The sequence below is a fragment of the Scyliorhinus torazame genome, chromosome 11 (genome assembly GCF_047496885.1).
Source record: "Scyliorhinus torazame isolate Kashiwa2021f chromosome 11, sScyTor2.1, whole genome shotgun sequence".
In the NCBI taxonomy this organism is placed as follows: Eukaryota; Metazoa; Chordata; class Chondrichthyes; order Carcharhiniformes; family Scyliorhinidae; genus Scyliorhinus; species Scyliorhinus torazame.
In genome coordinates, this window is record NC_092717.1 from 249051744 (window position 1) to 249079125 (window position 27382).

The following is a 27382-nucleotide window of genomic DNA, read 5'->3' on the forward strand; positions in this document are numbered from 1 at the left end:
TCGTTGGTGCCAATGTGCACCACGACTTCTGGCTGCTCCCCCTCCCCCTTAAGAATCCTGTAGACTCGATCCGAGACATCCCTGGCACCCGGGAGGCAACATACCTTCCGGGAGTCTCGCTCGCGACCACAGAATCTCCTATCCGTTCCCCTAACCATTCTGTCTCCTATCACTACTGCTTTTCTATTCTGCCTCCTTCCCTTCTGAGCCCCAGAGCCAGACTCAGTGCCAGAGACCTGGCCGCTAGGGCCTTCCCTCGGTAGGTCATCCCCCCCAACAGCATCCAAAACGGTATACTTGTTTTGAAGGGGAACGGCCACGAGGGATCCCTGCACTTTCTGCCCCTTCGTATTCCTTCTCCTGATTGTAACCCAGCTACTCTTGTCCTGCACCTTGGGTGTGGTTACCTCCCTGTAACTCCTCTCTATCACCCCCTCTGCCGCCCGGATGATCCGAAGTTCATCCATATATGTGGTTTATTGTAGCAATGTCTCTAAGATTGGAGTTATATGACGTCATTGGCTACTTTGCGGACTTTTTGGGGAGTCTAGTATCAAACTTTGTACATTGAAGACTTATTCAATTAACCTTTGTTAATCTTGCATCAAGCGCATGTGCGTCTGTAATCCTTTTTCTTTTCCAGTTATTCTAAAGGTGCAGCAACGCTCGCCTCACCTCCATGTTTGGGCCAAGGCTGAGGTCGGGAGCTGTGGGGTTGGCTTGCTGTGGGGCACCTTGGGGAGTTACACTGCATTAAAGGTTGCTATTGGTTAGCTATTGAGTATTAACCCCGTGGTGAGACCCTCACCATGAGCCCCCCCCCCCACCCACCCCAGACCACCCCCCCCCCACCCCCCCCCACTCCCCCCCCCACCCCCCCCCCCACACACACACCACCCCCCCCCCCCCACCCCACCCCAGACCACCCCCCTCCCCCACCCCCAGCCCCACCTCCAGCTCCAGCGTGTTAAACTCTGGATCAAAGTGACGTGAGTCAGGGGGCGCGATTCAGCGACCATGTTGGACCCGGCACAGAGCCAGGCACAACGGGTAAAATGCGGGGTGCCACAAACTGGGCAGTCTGCCAGCATCGTGTTCACCCCGACTCGCTCCGCTCAGCGCGACCTGGAGTTTGCCCTCGTTGGGCGAGATCAAGGTCTGAATATCCTAATGAGCCTAATTGCTTATTTAAATACCCGGATGTCACATTCACCCGAAGCTCGCCAGCCGAGCCTGGGGACCTCATCGGGGCGCCGGTTATTGCGAATCCACACCAACATGGACCAGTCACAACGGCAACTCGGGCGTCTCTTAGGTCATTGGAGACCCCTGGGTGGTGAGGGATAGGGCGGGGAGGCACCCTGGCACTGGTAGAAAGTCCCCCCCATAGAGTTTGTCAACACAGAAAGAGGCCATTCAGCCCATCATGTCTACACCGGCCATCAAACACCACGGGCAGGATCCTCCGCCCCGGCGCGTCACATTGCTGGTTCACCCCGCCGGCGGGGGGCTCCGTTACACCGGCCGGTCAATGGGGTCTCCCATTGTGGGGCAGCCCCACGGCGTCGGGAAACCCCCGGGCGCCGGCAAAACGGAGACTCCCGCCGGCAGATTAGTTATTCTAAACCAGCACGTGGTCCGTAGCCTTGTGAGCTCTGGCATCTCAGGTGCTCATCTAAACACATCTTAATTGTTGTGAGGGTTCCTGCCTCTTCCTCCCTTTCAGGCAGCGTGTTCCCGATTCCCCACCACCCGCTGGGTGGAACACATTTTCCTCAAACCCCCCCCCCCCCGCTAAATCTCCAGCCCCTTACCTTAACTCTCCGCCCCCTGGGTGCTGACACCTTTACAAAGGGGAAACATTCCTTCCCGTTTACCCTGGGTGCGATTCACCAGAGAAATGGCAAAGTCTGGTTTCGGGTGCGTTTGGCCGGGTGTTCCTCACCGGCTGCCACGCCGACATTGACACCGTTGGCAATTGCAATTAGCCGGTTTTTGGGCCTTGGGGAGTTTATCCCTGTCAAGGCCTCACTTTGAAAGTCTCTCCTTCCGGCTCGCCAACAGGCTCAGCTCTTCACACATTGTGGTGCCATTTTTATAGACTGCCCTACCATCCAGGCACTGCCAGGGTGACAGGCCAGCAGTGCCAAGGTGCATGGCTGCCGGGGGAGTGCCACGGTTCTACAATGCCCTGTCCCTGACCACCTGGAGGGCTCTAATGGCCTCTGAGACCCCCCGCTCCCTTCTACGGGGTGCATGCGTATGGGAACCAGTGCTAATCGGGCCTGGTTGAGGCCTCACAGGCCCAGCCATTAACTCCGGGGAGGCAGGCGAATGTGGCTCAGGATATTTAAATGCACCGTTAAATATCATTACCTGGATCACGCCCGGTCTGGTGCCGGGTGCCACCTGGCGGGAAAATTGCACCAATTTATGTCCCTCATAATCAGGCCCCCTCACAGCCTTCTCTGCTCCAAGGAAAACAACCCGAGCTTATCCAGCCTCCGCTCAGAGCTGAAACGCTCCAGCCCAGGCAGCATCCTGGTGAATCTCCTCTGCACCCTCTCCACTGCAATCACCTCCTTCCTATAGTGCGGTGACCAGAACCGCACACAGTGCTCCAGCTGGGGCCTAACCAGCGTTTTATACAGCTCCCTGCTCTTACAGTCGATGCCAAGGTTAATAAAGGCAAGTAGCCTCCTTAACCACCTTATCTACCTGGCCTGCTGCCTTCAGGAATCTACGGACATGCACACTAATATCATAGGCTTTACAGTGCAGAAGGAGGTCATTCAGCCCATCGAGTCCTTCTGGTCGCCATTCATGATATGCTCCCTTGCCTTGTTAGTCCTTCCAAAATGCATCAGTGCTAAATTCCATTTGCCACCTAACCAGCCCGTCTATATCGTCCTGTAATTGGAGGCCTTGCTCCTCACGATGTATTATATTACTAATTTTTTTGTTACTTGGTCAGGTGACCAATATTAGGTCAGGTGACCGAAAGCGGTGGTTAGCGAGGAAAGTTTTAAGGAGCAGCCTCGAGGGGGAGGTAGGGAGTCCCGAGGCAGTGAAGGGGCAGAGGCCACAGTGTTGGCACTATTAAAATCCGGGATGTTCGAGGGGCCGGAATCAGAGGAGTGCTGAGATCTCGGAGGCTTGTGGGTCGGAGGAGATTTCAGAGATCTCAGGGAGGGATTTACAAACTGGGAAGGGTCACTCCTCTCGCCCCAGCAGAGAAAGATGTGTCCAGAGCTGGGGCGAGCGCTTCACCCGTACCGCGACATCAGACTCTGCCTATTAATTAGTGTGTCCTTAAACTGCAGAGAGTGAAACAGGAACTGTCAGCTCATTAATTCACAGTAACGTGATCGGCAGATCAATCAGGCAGTAGATTGTCAGTGGGATAACTGCCCAATCCTGGTGAAGACGGCAGCTTCTATCAGCTTCCGTAATCAGCACGGGGAAAACTGCTGCAAGGGAAACTCCCCAATTACAAGTTGTCACGGTAATGGAGTCAGTAATGTTCACAGTTGGGAGGAGGAGGGATGGGTTGATTTAATTAGATTGTGGTGACTCCAACATCAGGGGGAGTTTACACAGGAAGATTCCATTTGGCCCAACACATCGAACCAAAAATTAATTCCAGCAGTGATGTTTGGCTGAGCGAGCATTAAACTCTCAGCTACAACCGACAGGGCGCATGAATACTGAAACTAATCGAGTGCATTATTGCTGAAACCGACAGTGTGCGCCGGCGTGGGAACGGTGACAAACTGCTGCGAAACGGCCAGCGATTCCCCGTCCTGCTGGGGGCGAGCAGGATGGCAGCGTACAGCACCCAGCTCCAGCTGCCGCTACCCCCAGGTGAATTGCCGCGTCCGTGGTCGCGTATGTGCAACGTGGCGGACGCAGCCCGCAGACCCGGCCCGCAAAATAGTCCCCCCCTTTGATGGCGTCGGGGGGGCGGGCCTTCAGCCGTCGATACATGGCGCTGCCATAGATACGTGGTGCGTACTCTCCGAGCATGCCGCCTTGGAGGGGGCGGAGCATCGCGAAAGCGGTGACGTCCCCGATTTGGGGGTGTCTTGAATTCTCCGGCCGGCTTCGGCGACCAGAAAATCCAGCCCAGAGGCTTTGGTATTTGTAAAATAAAACTTTATTATAAATATAATATTCAACTTTTTATCTTCACATCTGAAAAGAACAGCTTACCCCTTAACCCCTCCTCCACAATTTCCCATTGAACAACAAGAAAGGAAACAGACAGCTCTCGATCCAGTTCACAATGAGCTGGGCACAGAGTAGTGCTTGTGGTACAGAACAGAGTCTGGCTCTGATTGGAACACCTTCAGACTCTGGCTGAAGATCTTCAATAGGGTGGTTTCAGTCTCTTCCTTGTCTTCAGACGAGACTGCTCTGCTTTTAAAATATTATTACTTTAACTTTAACTCGCCTACTATGAAAGAATTGTGGGCTCAGACAGATCAGAACTCATCTCTCTCTCTCTCTCTCTCACTCTCTCTCTCTGTCTCTCTCTGTCTCTCTCTCTCTCTCTCTGTCTCTCTCTGTCTCTCTCTCTCTCACTCACACTCTCTCTCTCTCACTATCTCTGTCTCTCTCTGTCTCTCTCTCTCTCACTCTCTCTCTCTCTCTGTCTCTCTCTCTCTCACACACTCTCTCTCACTATCTCTGTCTATCTCTCTGTCTCTCTGTCTCTCACACTCTCTCTCTCTCTCTGTCTCTCTCTCTCTCTCTCTCTCTCACACACTCTCTCTCTCTCACTATCTCTCTCTCGCTCTCTTTCTCTCACTATCTCTGTCTCTCTGTCTCTCTCTTTCACTATCTCTGTCTCTCTCTGTCTCTCTCTCACACACTCTCCCCCTCTCTCTCTCACTATCTCTCACTCTCTCTCTCGCTATCTCTCTCTCACTATCTCTGTCTCTCTCTCTCACTCTCTCTCTCTCACTATCTCTCTCTCTCACTATCTCTGTCTCTCTCTCTCTCGCACTATCTCTCTCTCTCTCACTATCTCTCTCGCTCTCTCTCTCACTATCTCTCTCTCACTATCTCTGTCTCTCTCTCTCTCACGCTCTCTCTCTCTCTCTCCCAGTCTCTCTCTGTCTCTCTCTGTTTCTCTCTGTTTCTCTCTGTCTATCTCTCTCACTCTCTTCCTCTGTCTCTCTCTCTCTCTCACTATCTCTCTCTCTCTCCCTGTCTCTCTCTGTCTCTCTCTCTCTCCCTGTCTCTCTCTGTCTCTCTCTCTCTCTCCCTCTGTCTCTCTCTCTCCCTCCCTGTCTCTCTCTGTCTGTCACTCTCTCTCACTATCGCTCTCCCTCTGTCTCTCTCTCTCTCTCACTATCTCTCTCTCTCTCTCTCCCTCTGTGGTGGTATGTATTAGGGGTAATACGGTACACCACGTGTCGACAGGCTATTGGTGGAGGGATGCCAGGTCCTGATAGGATCTGCCACCTACTGGACTCCACCCAGAAATGCCGGTATAAGAACCCGGTTTTTCCCTCCATTTCCCTCAGCAGCTGCATTCAGTAACCACGCTGCTGGGGATAAAGCTTTGCTTAATAAAGCCTTCAATTGACATTACCTCAACCTGCCTCGCGTCATATTGACGGTGCTACAATTTATTAAGCAGAATTTAAATTGAAGAAAACGGCGTGGAAACATGGAGCTCCGAATCACCCCGGAGTGCCTGCGCATCGCACCCCAAGCAGCTAACTCGGCCTCTATCTTCAAACACTGGATGGCATGCTTTGAGGGCTTCCTCCGAACGGCCCCCGGCACACCGACTGACGAACAAAAGATGCAGGTCCTCTATTCCAAGGTGAGTCCTGACGTCTACTCCCTCATCGAGGACGAGGACGGTTTCACCGGTGCCCTCGCCGCGCTGAAGGATACCTACATCCGGCCCGCCAACCAGGTTTTTGCTCGCTACCAGCTCGCCACACGACGGCAATTTCCGGGGGAATCGCTGGACGGGTTTTATAACACCCTGCAGATCCTGGGTCGAAACTGCAACTGCCCGGCGGTCACAGCGAGTGAACACACAGAGCTCCTGGTCCGCGATGCGTATGTGGCAGGTTTGGCCTCTTCCCAGATCCGCCAGAGGCTTCTGGAGAAAGAATCTCTGGGACTTACAGAAGCTCGGCCCTGGCGGCATCCCTCGATGTGGCCTCGCGTAACGCCCGCGCCTACGCCCCCGGCCGCACTACAGCCCCTTGGGCTCCGTGGATCCCCGCTGCGGTCGACTCTCCGACACCCCCCCCCCACCCCCGCAAACCTGCGCGGTCAAAACACAAGACCAACCGGGGGGGCGGCGGCTGCATTTTTGCGGCCAGCCGAAACACCCTTGGCAGCGCTGCCCGGCCCGCGCGGCGACCTGCAAAAGCTGCGGGAAGAAGGGCCACTACGCGACGGTGTGCAAGTCCCGTGGGGTCGCCGCTATCTCCGGGGAAGAAACGGGACCACAGACCCAGCCCCCCCCAGCGATCCACGTGCGACCAACGGACGCCGCCATTTTGGACCCCGGACGCTTCGAGGGAGAGATGGGCGCCGCCATTTTGTCCACCCCCGACCGCGCTCGATCCGTGGACGCCGCCATCTTGGCTGAAGAACCCCGACACAGACGGCCACATACTGACTGATTACGATGCTCAACTTCAACAACCACGTCTGGCTTTGACGACCCTCGACCAGTCGCGACCCCGGACGCTCCAGACTGCAACCACTACAGTCCTAGTGAATGGCTACGAGACGCCTTGTCTTATCGACTCTGGGAGCACCGAGAGCTTCATTCATCTGGACACGGTAAGGCGCTGTTCCCTCGTAATTCGGCCAAGCACCCAGAAAATTTTCCTGGCGGCGGGATCCCACTCCGTTCAGATCACGGGGTTCTGCATCGCTAACCTAACGGTGCAGGGGAGGGAGTTCCGAAATTACCGGCTGTATGTCCTCCCCCACCTCTGTGCGCCCACACTCCTAGGGTTGGACTTCCAATGCAACCTCCAGAGTTTAACATTTAAATTTGGCGGCCCTGTACCCCCACTGACTGTCTGCGGCCTCGCGACCCTCAAGGTTGAACCGCCTTCCTTGTTTGCGAACCTCACACCGGATTGCAAACCCGTCGCCACAGGGAGCAGACGGTACAGCGCCCAGGACCGAGCATTTATCCGGTCCGAAGTCCAGAGGCTGCTGAAGGAAGGCATCATCCAGGCTAGCAACAGTCCCTGGAGAGCCCAGGTGGTAGTCGTTAAGACCGGGGAGTAACAGAGGATGGTCATCGACTATAGTCAGACCATCAACAGGTACACTCAGCTAGATGCGTACCCTCTCCCCCGCATATCCAACATGGTCAATCGGATTGCACAGTACAAGGTCTTTTCCACAGTGGACCTCAGGTCCGCCTACCACCAGCTCCCCATCCATCCCGGTGACCGCAACTATACTGCCTTCGAAGCAGACGGGCGGTTATACCACTTTTTAAGGGTTCCATTCGGCGTCACGAATGGAGTCTCGGTCTTCCAACGAGAGATGGACCGAATGGTTGACCAGCACGGTTTACGGGCCACGTTTCCGTATCTCGACAACGTCACCATCTGCGGCCACGACCAGCAGGACCACGACGCCAATCTCCAAAAATTCCTCCAGACCGCTCACGCCCTGAACCTCACTTACAACAAAGGCGTGTTCCGCACCGATCGTCTAGCCATCCTGGGCTACGTAGTGTGTAATGGAGTGATAGGCCCCGACCCTGAACGCATGCGCCCCCTCATGGAGTTCCCTCTCCCCCACTGTGCCAAAGCCCTGAAACGTTGCCTGTGCTTCTTTTCTTATTACGCCCAGTGGGTTCCACAATACGCCGACAAGGCCCGTGCGCTAATCCAGGCCACTACCTTCCCCCTGTCGACAGAGGCCCGCCAGGCCTTTAGCCGCATCAAAGCGGATATCGCAAAGGCCACGATGCGCGCCATCAACGAGTCCCTCCCCTTCCAGGTCGAGAGCGACGCATAGGATGTAGCTCTGGCGGCCACCCTCAACCAAGCAGGCAGACCCGTGGCCTTTTTCTCCCGAACCCTCCACGCTTCAGAAATCCGCCACTCCTCAGTGGAAAAGGAGGCACAAGCAATAGTGGAAGCTGTGCGACACTGGAGGCATTACCTGGCCCATAGGAGATTCACTCTCCTCACTGACCAACGGTCGGTTGCCTTCATGTTCGATAATGCACAGCGGGGCAAGATCAGGAACGACAAGATCTTGCGGTGGAGGATCGAACTCTCCACCCTCAATTATGAGATCTTGTATCGTCCCGGAAAGCTGAACGAGCCGTCCGATGCCCTATCTCGCGGCACATGTGCCAATGTACAAGTGGACTGTCTACAAGCCCTCCACGAGGACCTCAGCCACCCGGGGGTCACTCGTTTCTACCACTTCCTTAAGGCCCGCAACCTCCCTTACTCCATCGAGGATGTCCGAACAGTCACCAGAAACTGCCAGATCTGCGCTGAGTGCAAACCGCACTTTTTCAGGCCAGATAGAGCGCACCTGGTTAAGGCCTCTCGACCCTTTGAACGCCTCAGTTTGGATTCCAAAGGCCCCCTCCCCTCCACCGATCGCAACGCGTACTTCCTGAACGTCGTTGACGAATACTCCCGTTTCCCTTTCGCCATCCCCTGCCCCGGCATGACAGCGTCCACGGTCATTAAAGCCCTCGGTACCATTTTTACACTGTTCGGTTTCCCCGACTATATCCATAGCAACAGGGGGTCCTCCTTTATGAGTGACGAACTGCGTCAATTCCTGCTCAGCAGGGGCATAGCCTCGAGCAGGACAACCAGCTACAACCCCCGGGGGAACGGGCAGGTAGAAAGGGAGAATGGAACGGTCTGGAAGGCCGTCCTGCTGGCCCTCCGGTCTAGGAGTCTCCCAATTTCCCGCTGGCAGGAAGTCCTCCCGGATGCCCTTCACTCTATCCGGTCTATGCTGTGCACCACCACGAATCAAACGCCTCACGAGCGCCTCCTCCTCTTTCCTAGGAAGTCCTCCTCTGGAACGCCACTTCCGACCTGGCTAGCAGCTCCGGGACACATTCTGCTCCGGAAACATGTGCGGGCGCACAAGTCAGATCAGTTGGTGGAACGGGTGCATCTCCTTCACGCCAACCCGCAATACGCCTATGTGGAGTACCCCGATGGCCGACAGGACACAGTCTCCCTGCGAGATCTGGCGCCCGCCAGAGCTACCCACACCCCCCCCAACGCCAATCACCACCTCCTCACTCCCGCCGGTTCATCCCGCAGCCACCCCCTTCCCGGGGGGTTTGGTTCTCCTCCCAGACCCGCCCAGGAGTAAGGACACAGGGGACAGCGCTACGCTCCCAGAGTCGACGGGACTCGAGCCAGCGCCATCACCACCACGCCCGAGATGATCGGAAAGGACGACCAGGGCGCCCATCCGGCTCATCGAATCACTTTAACGCTCAACGTTTTCAGTTATTGTGTCTTGTTATAGTTCTGGCATCATGCCGACCCTGTTTGGCCCGTTGGCCCAGTTGAAGCGATAATTTTGTGTTTTGTTCAAAGTTACGGCACAGTACCGACTCTGTAAACCCCTACCACCATGCAAACCACCATCCCGCCGGGTTTTTTTTCAACAAGGGGTGAATGTGGTGGTATGTATTAGGGGTAATACGGTACACCACGTGTCGACAGGCTATTGGTGGAGGGATGCCAGGTCCTGATAGGATGTGCCACCTACTGGACTCCACCCAGAAATGCCGGTATAAGAACCCAGCTTTTCCCTCCATTTCCCTCAGCAGCTGCATTCTGTAACCACGCTGCTGGGGATAAAGTTCTGCTTAATAAAGCCTTCAATTGACATTACCTCAACCTGCCTCGCGTCATATTGACGGTGCTACACCCTCCCTGTCTCTCTCTGTCTCTCTCTCTCTCTCGCTCCCTCTGTCTCTCTCTCTCACTATCTCTCTCTCTCTCTCCCTCCCTGTCTCTCTCTCTCTCTCTCTCTCTCTGACTCTCTCTCTCTCCCTCTGTCTCTCTCTCTCACTATCTCTCTCTCTCCCTCCCTGGCTCTCCCTCTGACTCTCTCCCTTTCACTATCTCTCTCTCTCTCCCTGTCTCTCTCTGTCTCTCTCTCTCCCGCTCACTCTCTCTCCCTCCCTGTCTCTCTCTCTCCCTCTGACTCTCTCTCTCTCTGTCTCTCTCCCCAGTCCACCCACCCGAGGCATTGCCCCACTGCAGGGGAGCTACAGTGTGCACACACGTGGCAGGCGCATGCCCCCTGGCCATCGGCACCCATCCTGGCACATTGTCACAGCCAGGGCGAGCATGCAGGCCATTGGACCTTATTGGGCAGGGGCATACCCACCGTGATAACATGCCTGCCCTCTGCGCCCTGCCGAGAATGGATATTGGTATCGAGCCAGGTGTAGTTGGCATCTGCCAGGCCGTCACAGCCCTGGCGGGCTCACTGAGGCTGCAGGACCAGGAGCGGCTCGGGGTGGGGGGGGGGGTGGGGGGGGGGGGGGGTCCTGCAGAACAGGAACCTTCCCCGGGGGAGTAGGAGCCAGCCAGTGAGGGTGGAGAGCTGGCCGCCCAACAGACCGAGGAGGAGGTGGGGCGGCAGCATCGAGTCAGACCTTGTGTATACTGGCAGCGGCTGTCGTAGGAGGACCTGCCGGACCGGACGTGCCGCTGCTGACTGCGGCCGAGGAGAGAGACGGTGAGACCGCGAGACATCCATGCCCGATCATGGTGCACCTGGCACCGCGGGGGTATGGCGCAGGACAACCGCTCCCAGTGGCCGTCAATGTGACAGTGACCCTGAACCTCGTTGCAGCCAGGTCCTTCCAGCCGCCAGACCTCCCAGGTGTCCGTGCACAGATGCACCTGCACCGTTACAGACACCCTGTATGCCCGGGGGGCACAGTACATTCACCTGAATATGGACCGAGCCCACCAGGTTGCCCGGGCACTGGGGTTCAATGACGTCCCAATGATGCCCCAGGCACAGGGAGTGATCGCATGTCCCCCTACGGGCACCGCCGCATGAGGGGCTGCCCTTCACAAACCAAATAGGGTTCCACTCCCTCATTCTGCATCTAATCCCAGGCAGCATTCAGGACGTCATTGTAGCGCACAAAGACTCCATGAGACGAATAGAGTGAAGTCGATGAGGCTTTATTAAGCGTGTCTGTTCCCCCGCAGCTCGATAGTAAACTGGCCTGCGGGGGAAGACTCCGGCTTCTTATACTCCGCTTTCAGGGCAGAGCTTGAGGTCAACGGCCAACCAGGACCCGGGATCTGTCAGCCAATGACATTAGGGCTTCCAGTCCCACATGACCCCCAATACATACTACCACATTCACCCCTTGTCAAAAATGAACCCGGCGGGGTGATGCTTCGTATGGTGGTAAGGGTTTACAGGGCTGGTCCTGGGAGGACAAAACATTCACATGGCAATACAGTATTGGACAATTTCGTCCTGTTGCAATTATTTACAGAGGGTATAGGAAGAAAGCAAAATGTTCTTGTGAACAGTCCATATTTGTTTTACATCGACGCCACGAGTCGGTCGGGCGGTCTGGTCGTCCGTGTCGATCGCCTCGGCCCCGGCGGTGGTGGTGGTGCTTGTACCAGTGTTGTCGCCTCCAGGAGCCTTACGGTTTCAGCTGTCGGTGCAAAGGGGAGGGGGACCGATCCTCCTGGGAAGGGGGCGGTCGCGGGGTGAGGCAGTGGCAGGAAGGGGGGGGTTGGGTTGATGGTGTCGGGGGGGTGTGCGTGTTGCCGGCGGGCGCCAGATCCCGCAGGGAGACCGTGTCCTGTCGGCCGTCGGGGTACTCCACGTAGGCGTACTGGGGGTTCGCGTGGAGGAGGTGAACCCTTTCGACCAACGGGTCCGCCTTATGTGCCCGCACATGCTTTCGGAGCAGGATGGGTCCTGGGGCCGCCAGCCAGGTCGGCAGCGACGTTCCAGAGGAGGACCTCCTAGGGAAGACAAGGAGACGCTCATGAGGCGTTTGATTAGTGCTCGTACACAATAGCGACCGGATGGAATGGAGAGCATCCGGGAGGACCTCCTGCCACCTTGAAACTGGGAGGTCCCTGGAGGGCCAGTAGGACGGCCTTCCAGACCGTGCCGTTCTCCCTTTCTACTTGCCCGTTCCCCCGGGGGTTGTAGCTGGTCGTCCTGCTTGAGGCTATGCCCTTGCTGAGCAGGAACTGGCGCAGCTCGTCACTCATGAAGGAGGACCCCCTGTCGCTGTGGATGTATGCGGGGTAACCGAACAGTGTGAAGATGCTGTTCAGGGCTTTAATGACTGTGGCCGCGGTCATGTCAGAGCAGGGAATGGCAAAAGGGAAGCGGGAGTATTTGTCCACTACGTTAAGAAAATATGCGTTGCGGTCGGTGGAGGGGAGGGCCCCTTTGAAATCGAGACTGAGGCGCTCGAAGGGGCGGGAAGCCTTAATCAGGTGCGCTCCACCTGGCCTGAAAAAATGTGGCTTGCATTCCGCGCAGATGTGGCAGTCCCTCGTGACTGTACGGACCTCCTCTAAGGAGTATGGGAGATTGCGGGACTTGCGGGATGAAGTGGTAAAACCGAGTGACCCCCGGGTGGCAGAGGTCCTCGTGGAGGGTTTGGAGGCGGTTAATTTGTGCGTTGGCACATGTGCTGCGGGATAGGGCATCGGACGGCTCGTTCAGCTTTCCGGGACGATACAAGATCTCGTAGTTGAAGGTGGAGAGCTCGATCCTCCACCTTAAGATCTTGTCGTTTTTGATTTTGCCCCGCTGTGCATTATCGAACATGAAGGCTACCGACCGTTGGTCCGTGAGGAGAGTGAATCTCCTGCCGGCCAGGTAATGCCTCCAATGTCGCACAGCTTCCACTATGGCTTGGGCTTCCTTTTCCACTGAGGAGTGGCGGATTTCTGAAGCGTGGAGGGTTCGGGAGAAAAAGGCCACGGGTCTGCCCGCTTGGTTAAGGGTGGCTGCTATATGAAAAGAACCCCAGGCAGCGTTTCAGGGCTTTTGAGCAGTGCGGGAGGGGAAATTCCATGAGGGCGCGCATACATTCGGGGTCGGGGCCTATTATCCCCTTGCGCACTATGTAGCCCAGAATGGCTAGCCGGTCGGTGCTAAAAACGCACTTGTCCTCGTTGTACGTGAGGTTCAAGGCTTTGGCAGTCTGGAGGAATTTCTGGAGGTTGGCGTCGTGGTCCTGCTGATCGTGGCCGCAGATGGTTACATTGCCGAGATACGGGAACGTGGCCCGCAACCCATGTTGATCAACCATTCGGTCCATCTCCCGTTGGAAGACCGAGACCCCGTTTGTGACGCCAAAAGGGACCCGTAGGAAATGGTATAATCGCCCGTCTGCCTCGAAGGCTGTGTACTTGCGGTCACTTGGGCGGATGGGGAGCTGATGGTAGGCGGACTTGAGGTCCACGGTGGAGAAGACTTTATATTGGGCAATCCGATTGACCATGTCGGATATGCGGGGGAGAGGGTACGCGTCTAGTTGTGTGTACCTGTTGATGGTCTGGCTATAGTCAATGACCATCCTTTGTTTCTCCCCTGTCTTCACTACTACCACCTGTGCTCTCCAGGGACTATTGCTGGCCTGGATTATGCCCTCCTTTAGTAGCCGCTGGACTTCGGACCGAATGAAGGTCCGGCCCTGGGCGCTGTACCGTCTGCTCCTCGTGGCGACGGGTTTGCAATCCGGGGTGAGGTTCGCAAACAAGGACGGGGGTTGCACTTTGAGGGTTGCGAGGCCGCAGATAGTGAGTGGGGGTATGGGGCCGCCGAATTTGAACGTAAGGCTCTGTAGATTGCATTGGAAATCTAATCCCAGCAAGGTGGGGGCACAGAGTTGGGGAAGGACGTTAAGTTTGTAGTTTTTGAACTCCCTCCCCTGCACCGTAAGGGTAACTATGCAGAATCCCTGGATCTGTACGGAGTGGGATCCTGCCGCTAGGCAAATCTTTTGTGCGCTGGGATAGGTGGTCAAGGAACAGCGTCTTACCGTGTCGGGGTGTATAAAGCTTTCCGTTCTCCCGGAGTCGACTAGGCATGGCGTCTCGTGGCCGTTTATTAGGACCGTTGTCGTCGTCGTCTGGAGTGTCCGGGGCCGAGCCTGATCGAGCGTAATCGAAGCGAGCAGTGGTTGTAGTAGTGGAGTGGGGTCCGTTGTTGCCGTCCAAGATGGCGTCGGGGATGAACAAAATGGCCGCCCCATACATCGCACGTGGCTGGGGGGTTACAAGATGGCGGCGGGGGTGGACAAAATGGCCACCCCCATGCATCGTACAGGTCTGGGGCGGTCCAAGATGGCGGCGCCCCTCCTCCCCTCGTGGCGGTCGGGACCCAAAATGGCGGCGTCTGCGGGTCGCACATGGTGTGCTGGGGGGGCTGGGGAGCGCTAGGACCGCGAGCGCTAGGACCGCGCGGAGCTCCCTCACCGCGAACGCTAGGACCGCGAGCGCTAGGACCGCGCGGAGCTCCCTCACCGGGGACAGCGGTGGTCGGGGCCCAAGTCGGCGGCGCCGGCGGGTCAGGCGTGGGGCTGCGAGCGCAAGGACCGCGAGGAGCTCCCTCACCGGGGACAGCGGTGGTCGGGGTCCAAGTAGGTGGCGCCGGCGGGTCAGGCGTGGGGCGCAGGACGGGGGTGAGGGTGGCGTTAGGGACGCGAAAAACTCCCTCCTCTCCGTGGGGAGTGTTGGCCGGGACCCAAAGCGGTAGCGCCGGCGGCGGGTCATACATGGGCTGCGGGGAGGGGGGTTGGGGAGCGTAGGCGGCGTGCAGGGCTCCCAGTTCTCCCGGGACCGCGGTGGTCGGGACCCAGAGCGGCTGCGCCTGCGGGTCGCACATGGCGTGCTGGGGGGGTTGGGGAGCGTAAACTGCTTGCAGGGCTCCCTGTGCTCCCGGGCGGCGGCGACCACGCGGGACCGGCACACAACCGCATAATGGCCCTTTTTCCCGCAGCTTTTGCAGATAGCTGGTGTTTCGGGGGTGTTTCGCCTGGCCGCAGAAATAACAGCGGGCGCTCCCGGTGCGACTCGGCGTTTGGACCGCGCAAGCCTGTGGGGTGTCCGTGGTGGGGGGGGTAGGGGGTTTGCCGCGACGGGTACGTACGGGGCCCAATGGCCTGCCGCGCGGTCGGGGGCGTAGGCGCGGGTATTACGCGCGGCCACGTCTAGGGAGGCTGCTAGGGCCCGTGCCTCTGAGAGTCCTAGCGACTCTCTTTCTAGAAGTCTTTGGCGGATTTGGGAGGATTGCATACCTGCCACAAAAGCGTCGCGCATTAACATGTCCGTGTGTTCGTTTGCGTTCACCGACGGGCAGCTGCAGGCTCGTCCCAAAATCAGCAGCGCGGCGTAGAACTCGTCCATCGATTCTCCGGGAGCTTCCCGTCTTGTCGCGAGCTGGTAGCGAGCGTAGATTTGGTTAACTGGGCGAACGTAGAGACTTTTCAGTGCTGTGAACACCGTCTGGAAATCGTCGGTGTCTTTAATGAGGGTGAAAATCTCCGTGCTCACCCTCGAGTGCAGGACCTGCAGTTTTTGTTCGTCTGAGACTCGGCCGGTGGCCGTTCTGAGGTAGGCCTCGAAGCAAGTCTGCCAGTGTTTGAAGGCTGCTGCCGCGTTCACTGCGTGGGGGCTGATCCTCAGGCATTCTGGAATGATCCTGAGCTCCATAGTCCTTTTTAGGCACGCTTAATAAATTGTAGCGCACAAAGACTCCATGAGACGAATAGAGTGAAGTCGATGAGGCTTTATTAAGCGTGTCTGTTCCCCCGCAGCCCGATAGTAAACTGGCCTGCGGGGGAAGACTCCGGCTTCTTATACTTCGCCTTCAGGGCGGAGCTTGAGGTCAACAGCCAACCAGTACCCAGGATCTGTCAGCCAATGACATTAGGGCTTCCAGTCCCACATGACCCCCAATACATACTACCACAGTCATTTTCCTGGGGCAGTTAATGGTGCCCAGGACATTCGAGACTCTCCCCGGGGTGAAAGGTTCATTCCTGTGTGAGAGGAGTTTTCCTTTGCAGTCGAGGAAGGAGAGATAACGATGATAATAATAATCTTTATTATTGTCACAAGTAGGCTTGCATTAACACTGCAATGAGGTTACTGTAAAAATCCCCTAGTCGCCACATTCCGGCGCCTGTTCGGGTACCCAGAGGGAGAATTCAGAATGTCCAATTCATCTAACAGCACGTCTTTCAGGACTGGGAGGAAACCGGAGCACCCGGAGGAAACCCACGCAGACACGGGGAGAACGTGCAGACTCCGCACAGACAGTGACCCAAGCCGGAATCGAACCTGGGACCCTGGAGCTGTGAAGCTACAGTGCTAACCACTGTGCTTCCCTGTCACTCATGATAACGATGTAAACGAGGAGAGAGATAACAATGATAACGAGGAGAGAGAGATAACGAAGATATCAAGGAGAGAGAGAGATAACGAGGAGAGAGAGATAGAGAAAATGACGAGGAGAGAGAGATAACGATGATGAGGAGAGAGAGATAACGATGATAATGAGGAGAGAGAGATAACGATGATAACGAGGAGAGAGAGATAACGATGATAACAAGGAGAGAGAGAGATAACGATGATGAGGAGAGAGAGATAACGATGATAACGAGGAGAGAGAGATAACGATGATAACGAGGAGAGAGAGAGATAACGATGATGAGGAGAGAGAGATAACAATGATAACGAGGAGAGAGAGAGATAACGATGATGAGGAGAGAGAGAGATAACGATGATGAGGAGAGAGAGATAACGATGATGAGGAGAGAGAGATAACGATGATGAGGAGAGAGAGATAACGATGATGACGAGGAGAGAGAGATAACGATGATGACGAGGAGAGAGAGAGATAACGATGATAACGAGGAGAGCGAGATAACGAGGAGAGAGAAAGATAACGATGATGAGGAGAGAGAGATAACGATGATACCGAGGAGAGAGAGATAACGATGATGACGAGGAGAGAGAGATAACGATGATAACGAGGAGAGAGAGAGATAACGATGATGACGAGGTGAGAGAGAGATAACGGTGATAACGAGGAGAGAGAGAGATAACAATGATAACGAGGAGAGAGAGAGATAACGATGATGAGGAGAGAGAGATAACGATGATACCGAGGAGAGAGAGATAACGATGATAACGAGGAGAGAGAGATAACGATGATGACGAGGAGAGAGAGAGATAACGATGATGACGAGGAGAGAGAGATAACGATGATAACGAGGAGAGAGAGAGATAACGATGATAACGAGGAGAGAGAGAGATAACGATGATGACGAGGAGAGAGAGATAACGATGATAACGAGGAGAGAGAGATAACAATGATAACGAGGAGAGAGAGAGATAACGATGATAACGAGGAGAGAGAGATAACGATGATAACGAGGAGAGAGAGATAACAATGATAACGAGGAGAGAGAGAGATAACGATGATAACGAGGAGAGAGAGATAACGATGATAACGAGGAGAGAGAGATAACGATGATAACGAGGAGAGAGAGAGATAACGATGATGACGAGGTGAGAGAGAGATAACGGTGATAACGAGGAGAGAGAGAGATAACAATGATAACGAGGAGAGAGAGAGATAACGATGATGAGGAGAGAGAGATAACGATGATACCGAGGAGAGAGAGATAACGATGATAACGAGGAGAGAGAGAGATAACAATGATAACGAGGAGAGAGAGAGATAACGATGATGACGAGGTGAGAGAGATAACGATGATAACGAGGAGAGAGAGATAACGATGATAACGAGGAGAGAGAGAGATAACGATGATAACGAGGATGGAGAGATAACGAGGAGAGAGAGAGATAACGATGATGAGGAGAGAGAGATAACGATGATACCGAGGAGAGAGAGATAACGATGATAACGAGGAGAGAGAGAGATAACGATGATAACGAGGAGAGAGAGAGATAACAATGATAACGAGGAGAGAGAGAGATAACGATGATAACGAGGATGGAGAGATAACGAGGAGAGAGCGAGATAACGATGATAACGAGAGGAGAGAGATAACGATGATAACGAGGATGGAGAGATAACGAGGAGAGAGAGAGATAACGATGATGACGAGGTGAGAGAGATAACAATGATAACGAGGAGAGAGAGAGATAACAATGATAACGAGGAGAGAGAGATAACGATGATAACGAGGAGAGAGAGAGATAACGATGATAACGAGGAGAGAGAGAGATAACGAGGATAACGAGGATGGAGAGATAACGATGATAACGAGGAGAGAGAGAGATAACAATGATAACGAGGAGAGAGAGAGATAACAATGATAACGAGGAGAGAGAGAGATAACGATGATAACGAGGAGAGAGAGAGATAACAATGATAACGAGGAGAGAGAGAGATAACGATGATAACGAGGAGAGAGAGAGATAACGATGATAACGAGGAGAGAGTGAGATAACGATGATAACGAGGAGAGAGAGATAACGATGATAACGAGGAGAGAGAGATAACGAGGAGAGAGAGAGATAACGATGATAACGAGGAGAGAGAGAGATAACGATGATGACGAGGAGAGAGAGAGATAACGATGATAACGAGGAGAGAGAGAGATAACGATGATAACGAGGAGAGAGAGATAACGAGGAGAGAGAGAGATAACGATGATAACGAGGAGAGAGAGAGATAACGATGATGACGAGGAGAGAGAGAGATAACAATGATAATGAGGAGAGAGAGAGATAACGATGATAACGAGGAGAGAGAGATAACGATGATAACGAGGAGAGAGAGAGATAACGATGATAACGAGGAGAGAGAGATAACGATGATAATGAGGAGAGAGAGAGATAACGATGATAACGAGGAGAGAGAGATAACGATGATAATGAGGAGAGAGAGAGATAACGATGATAATGAGGAGAGAGAGATAACGGTGATAACGAGGAGAGAGAGAGATAACGATGATAACGAGGAGAGAGAGATAACGATGATGAGGAGAGAGAGAGATAACGATGATGACGAGGAGAGAGAGATAACAATGATAACGAGGAGAGAGAGAGATAACGATGATAACGAGGTGAGAGAGAGATAACGATGATGACGAGGAGAGAGAGAGATAACGATGATAACGAGGAGAGAGAGAGATAACGATGATACCGAGGAGAGAGAGAGATAACGATGATGACGAGGTGAGAGAGATAACGATGATACCGAGGAGAGAGAGAGATAACGATGATAACGAGGAGAGAGAGAGATAACGATGATGACGAGGTGAGAGAGAGATAACGATGATACCGAGGAGAGAGAGAGATAACGATGATAACGAGGAGAGAGAGAGATAACGATGATGACGAGGTGAGAGAGATAACGATGATACCGAGGAGAGAGAGATAACGATGATACCGAGGAGAGAGAGAGATAACGATGATAACGAGGAGAGAGAGAGATAACGATGATACCGAGGAGAGAGAGATAACGATGATAACGAGGAGAGAGAGATAACGATGATGAGGAGAGAGAGATAACGATGATAACGAGGAGGGAGAGAGATAACGATGATAACGAGGAGAGAGAGAGATAACGGTGATAACGAGGAGAGAGAGAGATAACAATGATAACGAGGAGAGAGAGAGATAACGATGATGACGAGGAGAGAGAGATAACGATGATAACGAGGAGGGAGAGAGATAACGATGATAACGAGGAGAGAGAGAGATAACGGTGATAACGAGGAGAGAGAGAGATAACAATGATAACGAGGAGAGAGAGAGATAACGATGATGACGAGGAGAGAGAGATAACGATGATAACGAGGAGAGAGAGAGATAACGATGATAATGAGGAGAGAGAGATAACGATGATAACGAGGAGAGAGAGAGATAACGATGATAATGAGGAGAGAGAGATAACGATGATAACGAGGAGAGAGAGAGATAACGATGATAACGAGGAGAGAGAGATAACGATGATAACGAGGAGAGAGAGATAACGATGATAACGAGGAGAGAGAGAGATAACGATGATAACGAGGAGAGAGAGATAACAATGATAACGAGGAGAGAGAGAGATAACGATGATAACGAGGAGAGAGAGATAACGATGATAACGAGGAGAGAGAGATAACGATGATAACGAGGAGAGAGAGAGATAACGATGATAACGAGGAGAGAGAGATAACAATGATAACGAGGAGAGAGAGAGATAACGATGATAACGAGGAGAGAGAGAGATAACGATGATGACGAGGAGAGAGAGATAACGATGATAACGAGGAGAGAGAGAGATAACGATGATGACGAGGAGAGAGAGATAACGATGATAACGAGGAGAGAGAGAGATAACGATGATAACGAGGTGAGAGAGATAACGATGATAACGAGGAGAGAGAGAGATAACAATGATAACGAGGAGAGAGAGAGATAACAATGATAACGAGGAGAGAGAGAGATAACAATGATAACGAGGAGAGAGAGAGATAACGATGATGACGAGGTGAGAGAGATAACGATGATAACGAGGAGAGAGAGAGATAACAATGATAACGAGGAGAGAGAGAGATAACAATGATAACGAGGAGAGAGAGAGATAACAATGATAACGAGGAGAGAGAGAGATAACAATGATAACGAGGAGAGAGAGAGATAACGATGATGACGAGGTGAGAGAGATAACAATGATAACGAGGAGAGAGAGAGATAACAATGATAACGAGGAGAGAGAGAGATAACAATGATAACGAGGAGAGAGAGAGATAACAATGATAACGAGGAGAGAGAGAGATAACAATGATAACGAGGAGAGAGAGAGATAACGATGATGACGAGGAGAGAGAGATAACAATGATAACGAGGTGAGAGAGAGATAACGATGATAACGAGGAGAGAGTGAGATAACGATGATAATGAGGAGAGAGAGATAACGATGATAACGAGGAGAGAGAGAGATAACGATGATGACGAGGAGAGAGAGATAACAATGATAACGAGGTGAGAGAGAGATAACGATGATAACGAGGAGAGAGTGAGATAACGATGATAATGAGGAGAGAGAGATAACGATGATAACGAGGAGAGAGAGAGATAACGATGATAATGAGGAGAGAGAGAGATAACATCGAACATAGAACAATACAGCGCAGTACAGGCCCTTCGGCCCACGATGTTGCACCGAAACAAAAGCCATCTAACCTACACTATGCCATTATCATCCATATGTTTATCCAATAAACTTTTAAATGCCCTCAATGTTGGCGAGTTCACTACTGTAGCAGGTAGGGCATTCCACGGCCTCACTACTCTTTGCGTAAAGAACCTACCTCTGACCTCTGTCCTATATCTATTACCCCTCAGTTTAAAGTTATGTCCCCTCGTGCCAGCCATTTCCATCCGTGGGAGAAGGCTCTCACTGTCCACCCTATCCAACCCCCTGATCATTTTGTATGCCTCTATTAAGTCTCCTCTTAACCTTCTTCTCTCCAACGAAAACAACCTCAAGTCCATCAGCCTTTCCTCATAAGATTTTCCCTCCATACCAGGCAACATCCTGGTAAATCTCCTCTGCACCCGCTCCAAAGCCTCCACGTCCTTCCTATAATGCGGTGACCAGAACTGTACGCAATACTCCAAATGCGGCCGTACCAGAGTTCTGTACAGCTGCAACATGACCTCCCGACTCCGGAATTCAATCCCTCTACCAATAAAGGCCAACACTCCATAGGCCTTCTTCACCACCCTATCAACCTGGGTGGCAATTTTCAGGGATCTATGTACATGGACACCTAGATCCCTCTGCTCATCCACACTTTCAAGAACTTTACCATTAGCCAAATATTCCGCATTCCTGTTATTCCTTCCAAAGTGAATCACCTCACACTTCTCTACACTAAACTCCATTTGCCACCTCTCAGCCCAGCTCTGCAGCTTATCTATTTCCCTCTGTAACCTGCTACATCCTTCCACACTATCGACAACACCACCGACTTTAGTATCGTCTGCAAATTTACTCACCCACCCTTCTGCGCCTTCCTCTAGGTCATTGATAAAAATGACAAACAGCAACGGCCCCAGAACAGATCCTTGTGGTACTCCACTTGTGATGTACTCCATTCTGAACATTTCCCATCAACCACCACCCTCTGTCTTCTTTCAGCTAGCCAATTTCTGATCCACATCTCTAAATCACCCTCAATCCCCAGCCTCCGTATTTTCTGCAATAGCCTACCGTGGGGAACCTTATCAAACGCTTTACTGAAATCCATATACACCACATCAACTGCTCTACCCTCATCTACCTGTTCAGTCACCTTCTCAAAGAACTCAATAAGGTTTGTGAGGCACAACCTATCCTTCACAAAGCCATGCTGACTATCCCTGATCATATTATTCCTATCTAGATGATTATAAATCTTGTCTCTTATAATCCCCTCCAAGACTTTACCCACTACAGACGTGAGGCTCACCGGTCTATAGTTGCCGGGGTTGTCTCTGCTCCCCTTTTTGAACAAAGGGACCACATTTGCTGTCCTCCAGTCCTCTGGCACTATTCCTGTAGCCAATGATGACATAAAAATCAAAGCCAAAGATCCAGCAATCTCTTCCCTGGCCTCCCAGAGAATTCTAGGATAAATCCCATCAGGTCCCGGGGACTTATCTATTTTAAGCCTGTCCAGAATTGCCAACACCTCTTCCCTACGTACCTCAATGCCATCTATTCTATTAGCCTGGGGCTCAGCATTCTCCTCCACAACATTATCTTTTTCCTGAGTGAATACTGACAAAAAATATTCATTTAGTATCTCGCCTATCTCTTCAGACTCCACACACAATTTCCCATCCCTGTCCTTGACTGGTCCTACTCTTTCCCTAGTCATTCGCTTATTCCTGACATACCTATAGAAAGCTTTTGGGTTTTCCTTGATCCTTCCTGACAAATACTTCTCATGTCCCCTCCTTGCTCGTCTTAGCTCTCTCTTTAGATCCTTCCTCGCTACCTTGTAACTATCCATCGCCCCAACTGAAACTTCACACCTCATCTTCACATAGGCCTCCTTCTTCCTCTTAACAAGAGATTCCACTTCCTTGGTAAACCACGGTTCCCTCGCTCGACGCCTTCCTCCCTGCCTGACCGGTACATACTTATCAAGAACACGCAGTAGCTGATCCTTGAACAAGCCCCACTTATCCAGTGTGCCCAACACTTGCAGCCTACTTCTCCACCTTATCCCCCCCCAAGTCACGTCTAATGGCATCATAATTGCCCTTCCCCCAGCTATAACTCTTGCCCTGCGGTGTATACTTATCCCTTTCCATCATTAACGTAAACGTCACCGAATTGTGGTCACTGTCCCCAAAGTGCTCTCCTACCTCCAAATCCAACACCTGGCCTGGTTCATTACCCAAAACCAAATCCAACGTGGCCTCGCCTCTTGTTGGCCTGTCAACATATTGTTTCAGGAAACCCTCCTGCACACACTGTACAAAAAACGACCCATCTATTGTACTCGAACTATATCTTTTCCAGTCAATATTTGGAAAGTTAAAGTCTCCCATAATAACTATCCTGTTACTTTCGCTCTTATCCAGAATCATCTTCGCCATCCTTTCCTCTACATCCCTAGAACTATTAGGAGGCCTATAAAAAACTCCCAACAGGGTGACCTCTCCTTTCCTGTTTCTAACTTCAGCCCATACTACCTCGGAAGAAGAGTCCCCATCTAGCATCCTCTCCGCCACCGTAATACTGCTCTTGACTAGCAGCGCCACACCTCCCCCTCTTTTGCCTCCTTCTCTGAGCTTACTAAAACACCTAAACTCTGGAACCTGCAACATCCATTCCTGTCCCTGCTCTATCCATGTCTCCGAAATGGCCACAACATCGAAGTCCCAGGTACCAACCCATGCTGCCAGTTCCCCTACCTTGTTTCGTATACTCCTGGCATTGAAGTAGACACACTTCAAACCACCTACCTGAACACTGGCCCCCTCCTGCGACGTCAAATCTGTGCTCCTGACCTCTATACTCTCATTCTCCCATACCCTAAAACTACAATCCAGGTTCCCATGCCCCTGCTGCATTAATTTAAACCCCCCCAAAGAGCACTAACAAATCTCCCCCCCAGGATATTTGTGCCCCTCAGGTTCAGATGTCGACCATCCTGTCTGTAGAGGTCCCACCTTCCCCAGAAAGAGCCCCAGTTATCCAGAAATCTGAATCCCTCCCGCCTGCACCATCCCTGTAGCCACGTGTTTAAATGCTCTCTCTCCCTATTCCTCATCTCACTATCACGTGGCACGGGCAACAACCCAGATATAACAACTCTGTTTGTTCTAGTTCTGAGCTTCCATCCTAGCTCCCTGAAAGCCTGCCTGACATCCTTGTCCCCTTTCCTACCTATGTCGTTCGTGCCAATGTGGACCACGACTTGGGGCTGCTCCCCCTCCCCCCTAAGGACCCGGAAAACACGATCCGAGACATCACGTACCCTTGCACCTGGGAGGCAACATACCAAACGTGAGTCTCTCACGCTCCCACAAAATCTCCTATCTGTGCCCCTGACTATAGAGTCCCCAATTACTAATGCTCTGCTCCTCTCCCCCCTTTCCTTCTGAGCAACAGGGACAGACTCCGTGCCAGAGGCCCGTACCCCATGGCTTACCCCTGGTAAGTCCCCTCCCCACAAGTATCCAAAGCGGTATACTTGTTTCTCAGGGGAACGACCTGATAACGAGGAGAGAGAGAGAGATAACGATGATAACGAGGAGAGTGAGATAACGATGATAACGAGGAGAGAGAGAGATAACGATGATAAGGAGAGAGAGATAACGATGATGACGAGGAGAGAGAGATAACGATGATGACGAGGAGAGAGAGATAACGATGATAACGAGGAGAGAGAGAGATAAAAAACATAGAACATAGAACATAGAAAATACAGCACAGAACAGGCCCTTCGGCCCACGATGTTGTGCCGAACCTTTGTCCTAGATTAATCATAGATTATCATTGAATTTACAGTGCAGAAGGAGGCCATTCGGCCCATTGAGTCTGCACCAGCTCTTGGAAAGAGCACCATACCCAAACTCAACACCTCCACCCAACACCAAGGGCAATTTGGACATTAAGGGCAATTTATCATTGGCCAATTCACCTAACCCGCACATCTTTGGACTGTGGGAGGAAACCGGAGCACCCGGAGGAAACCCACGCAGACACGGGGAGGACGTGCAGACTCCGCACAGACAATGACCCAAGCCGGAATCGAACCTGGGACCATGGAGCTGTGAAGCAATTGCTCTATCCACAATGCTACCGTGCTGCCCTTAAGAACAAATAAATCTACACTATGTAATTTTACCGTCATCCATGTACCTATCCAACAGCTGCTTGAAGGTCCCTAATGTTTCCGACTCAACTACTTCCACAGGCAGTGCATTCCATGCCCCCACTACTCTCTGGGTAAAGAACCTACCTCTGATATCCCTCCTATATCTTCCACCTTTCACCTTAAATTTATGTCCCCTTGTAATGGTGTGTTCCACCTGGGGAAAAAGTCTCTGACTGTCTACTCTATCTATTCCCCTGATCATCTTATAAACCTCTATCAAGTCGCCCCTCATCCTTCTCCGCTCTAATGAGAAAAGGCCTAGCACCCTCAACCTTTCCTCGTAAGACCTACTCTCCATTCCAGGCAACATCCTGGTAAATCTCCTTTGCACCTTTTCCAAAGCTTCCACATCCTTCCTAAAATGAGGCGACCGGAACTGTACACAGTACTCCAAATGTGGCCTTACCAAAGTTTTGTACAGCTGCATCATCACCTCACGGCTCTTAAATTCAATCCCTCTGTTAATGAACGCGAGCACACCATAGGCCTTCTTCACAGCTCTATCCACTTGAGTGGCAACTTTCAAAGATGTATGAACATAGACCCCAAGGTCTATGATGACGAGGAGAGAGAGATAACGATGATGACGAGGAGAGAGAGATAACGATGATAACGAGGAGAGAGAGATAACGATGATAACGAGGAGAGAGAGAGATAACGATGATAATGAGGAGAGAGAGATAATGATGATAACGAGGAGAGAGAGATAACGATGATAACGAGGAGAGAGAGAGATAACGATGATAACGAGGAGAGCGAGATAACGAGGAGAGAGAGAGATAACGATGGAAACGAGGAGAGAGAGATAACGATGATGACGAGGAGAGAGAGAGATAACGATGATAATGAGGAGAGAGAGATAACGATGATGACGAGGAGAGAGAGATAACGATGATACCGAGGAGAGAGAGATAACGATGATAACGAGGAGAGAGAGAGATAACGATGATAACGAGGAGAGAGAGAGATAACGATGATGACGAGGAGAGAGAGAGATAACGATGATAACGAGGAGAGAGAGATAACGATGATAATGAGGAGAGAGAGAGATAACGATGATAACGAGGAGAGAGAGATAACGATGATAATGAGGAGAGAGAGAGATAACGATGATAACGAGGAGAGAGAGATAACGATGATAACGAGGAGGGAGAGAGATAACGATGATAACGAGGAGAGTGAGATAACGATGATAACGAGGAGAGAGAGATAACGATGATAACGAGGATGGAGAGATAACGATGATAACGAGGAGAGAGAGATAATGATGGAAATGAGGAGAGAGAGATAACGATGATGAGGAGAGAGAGATAACAATGATAACGAGGAGAGAGAGAGATAATGATGATAACGAGGAGGGAGAGAGATAACGATGATGACGAGGAGAGAGAGATAACGATGATACCGAGGAGAGAGAGAGATAATGATGATAACGAGGAGGGAGAGAGATAACGATGATGATGAGGAGAGAGAGATAACGATGATGAGGAGAGAGAGATAACGATGATAACGAGGAGAGAGAGATAACGATGATAACGAGGAGAGAGAGAGATAACGATGATAACGAGGAGAGAGAGATAACGATGATAACGAGGAGAGAGAGAGATAACGATGATAATGAGGAGAGAGAGATAACGATGATAATGAGGAGAGAGAGAGATAACGATGATAACGAGGAGAGAGAGATAACGATGATAATGAGGAGAGAGAGAGATAACGATGATAACGAGGAGAGAGAGATAACGATGATAACGAGGAGAGAGAGAGATAACGATGATAACGAGGATGGAGAGATAACGATGATAACGAGGAGGGAGAGAGATAACGATGATAACGAGGAGAGTGAGATAACGATGATAACGAGGAGAGAGAGATAACGATGATAACGAGGATGGAGAGATAACGATGATAACGAGGAGAGAGAGAGATAACGATGATGACGAGGAGAGAGAGAGATAATGA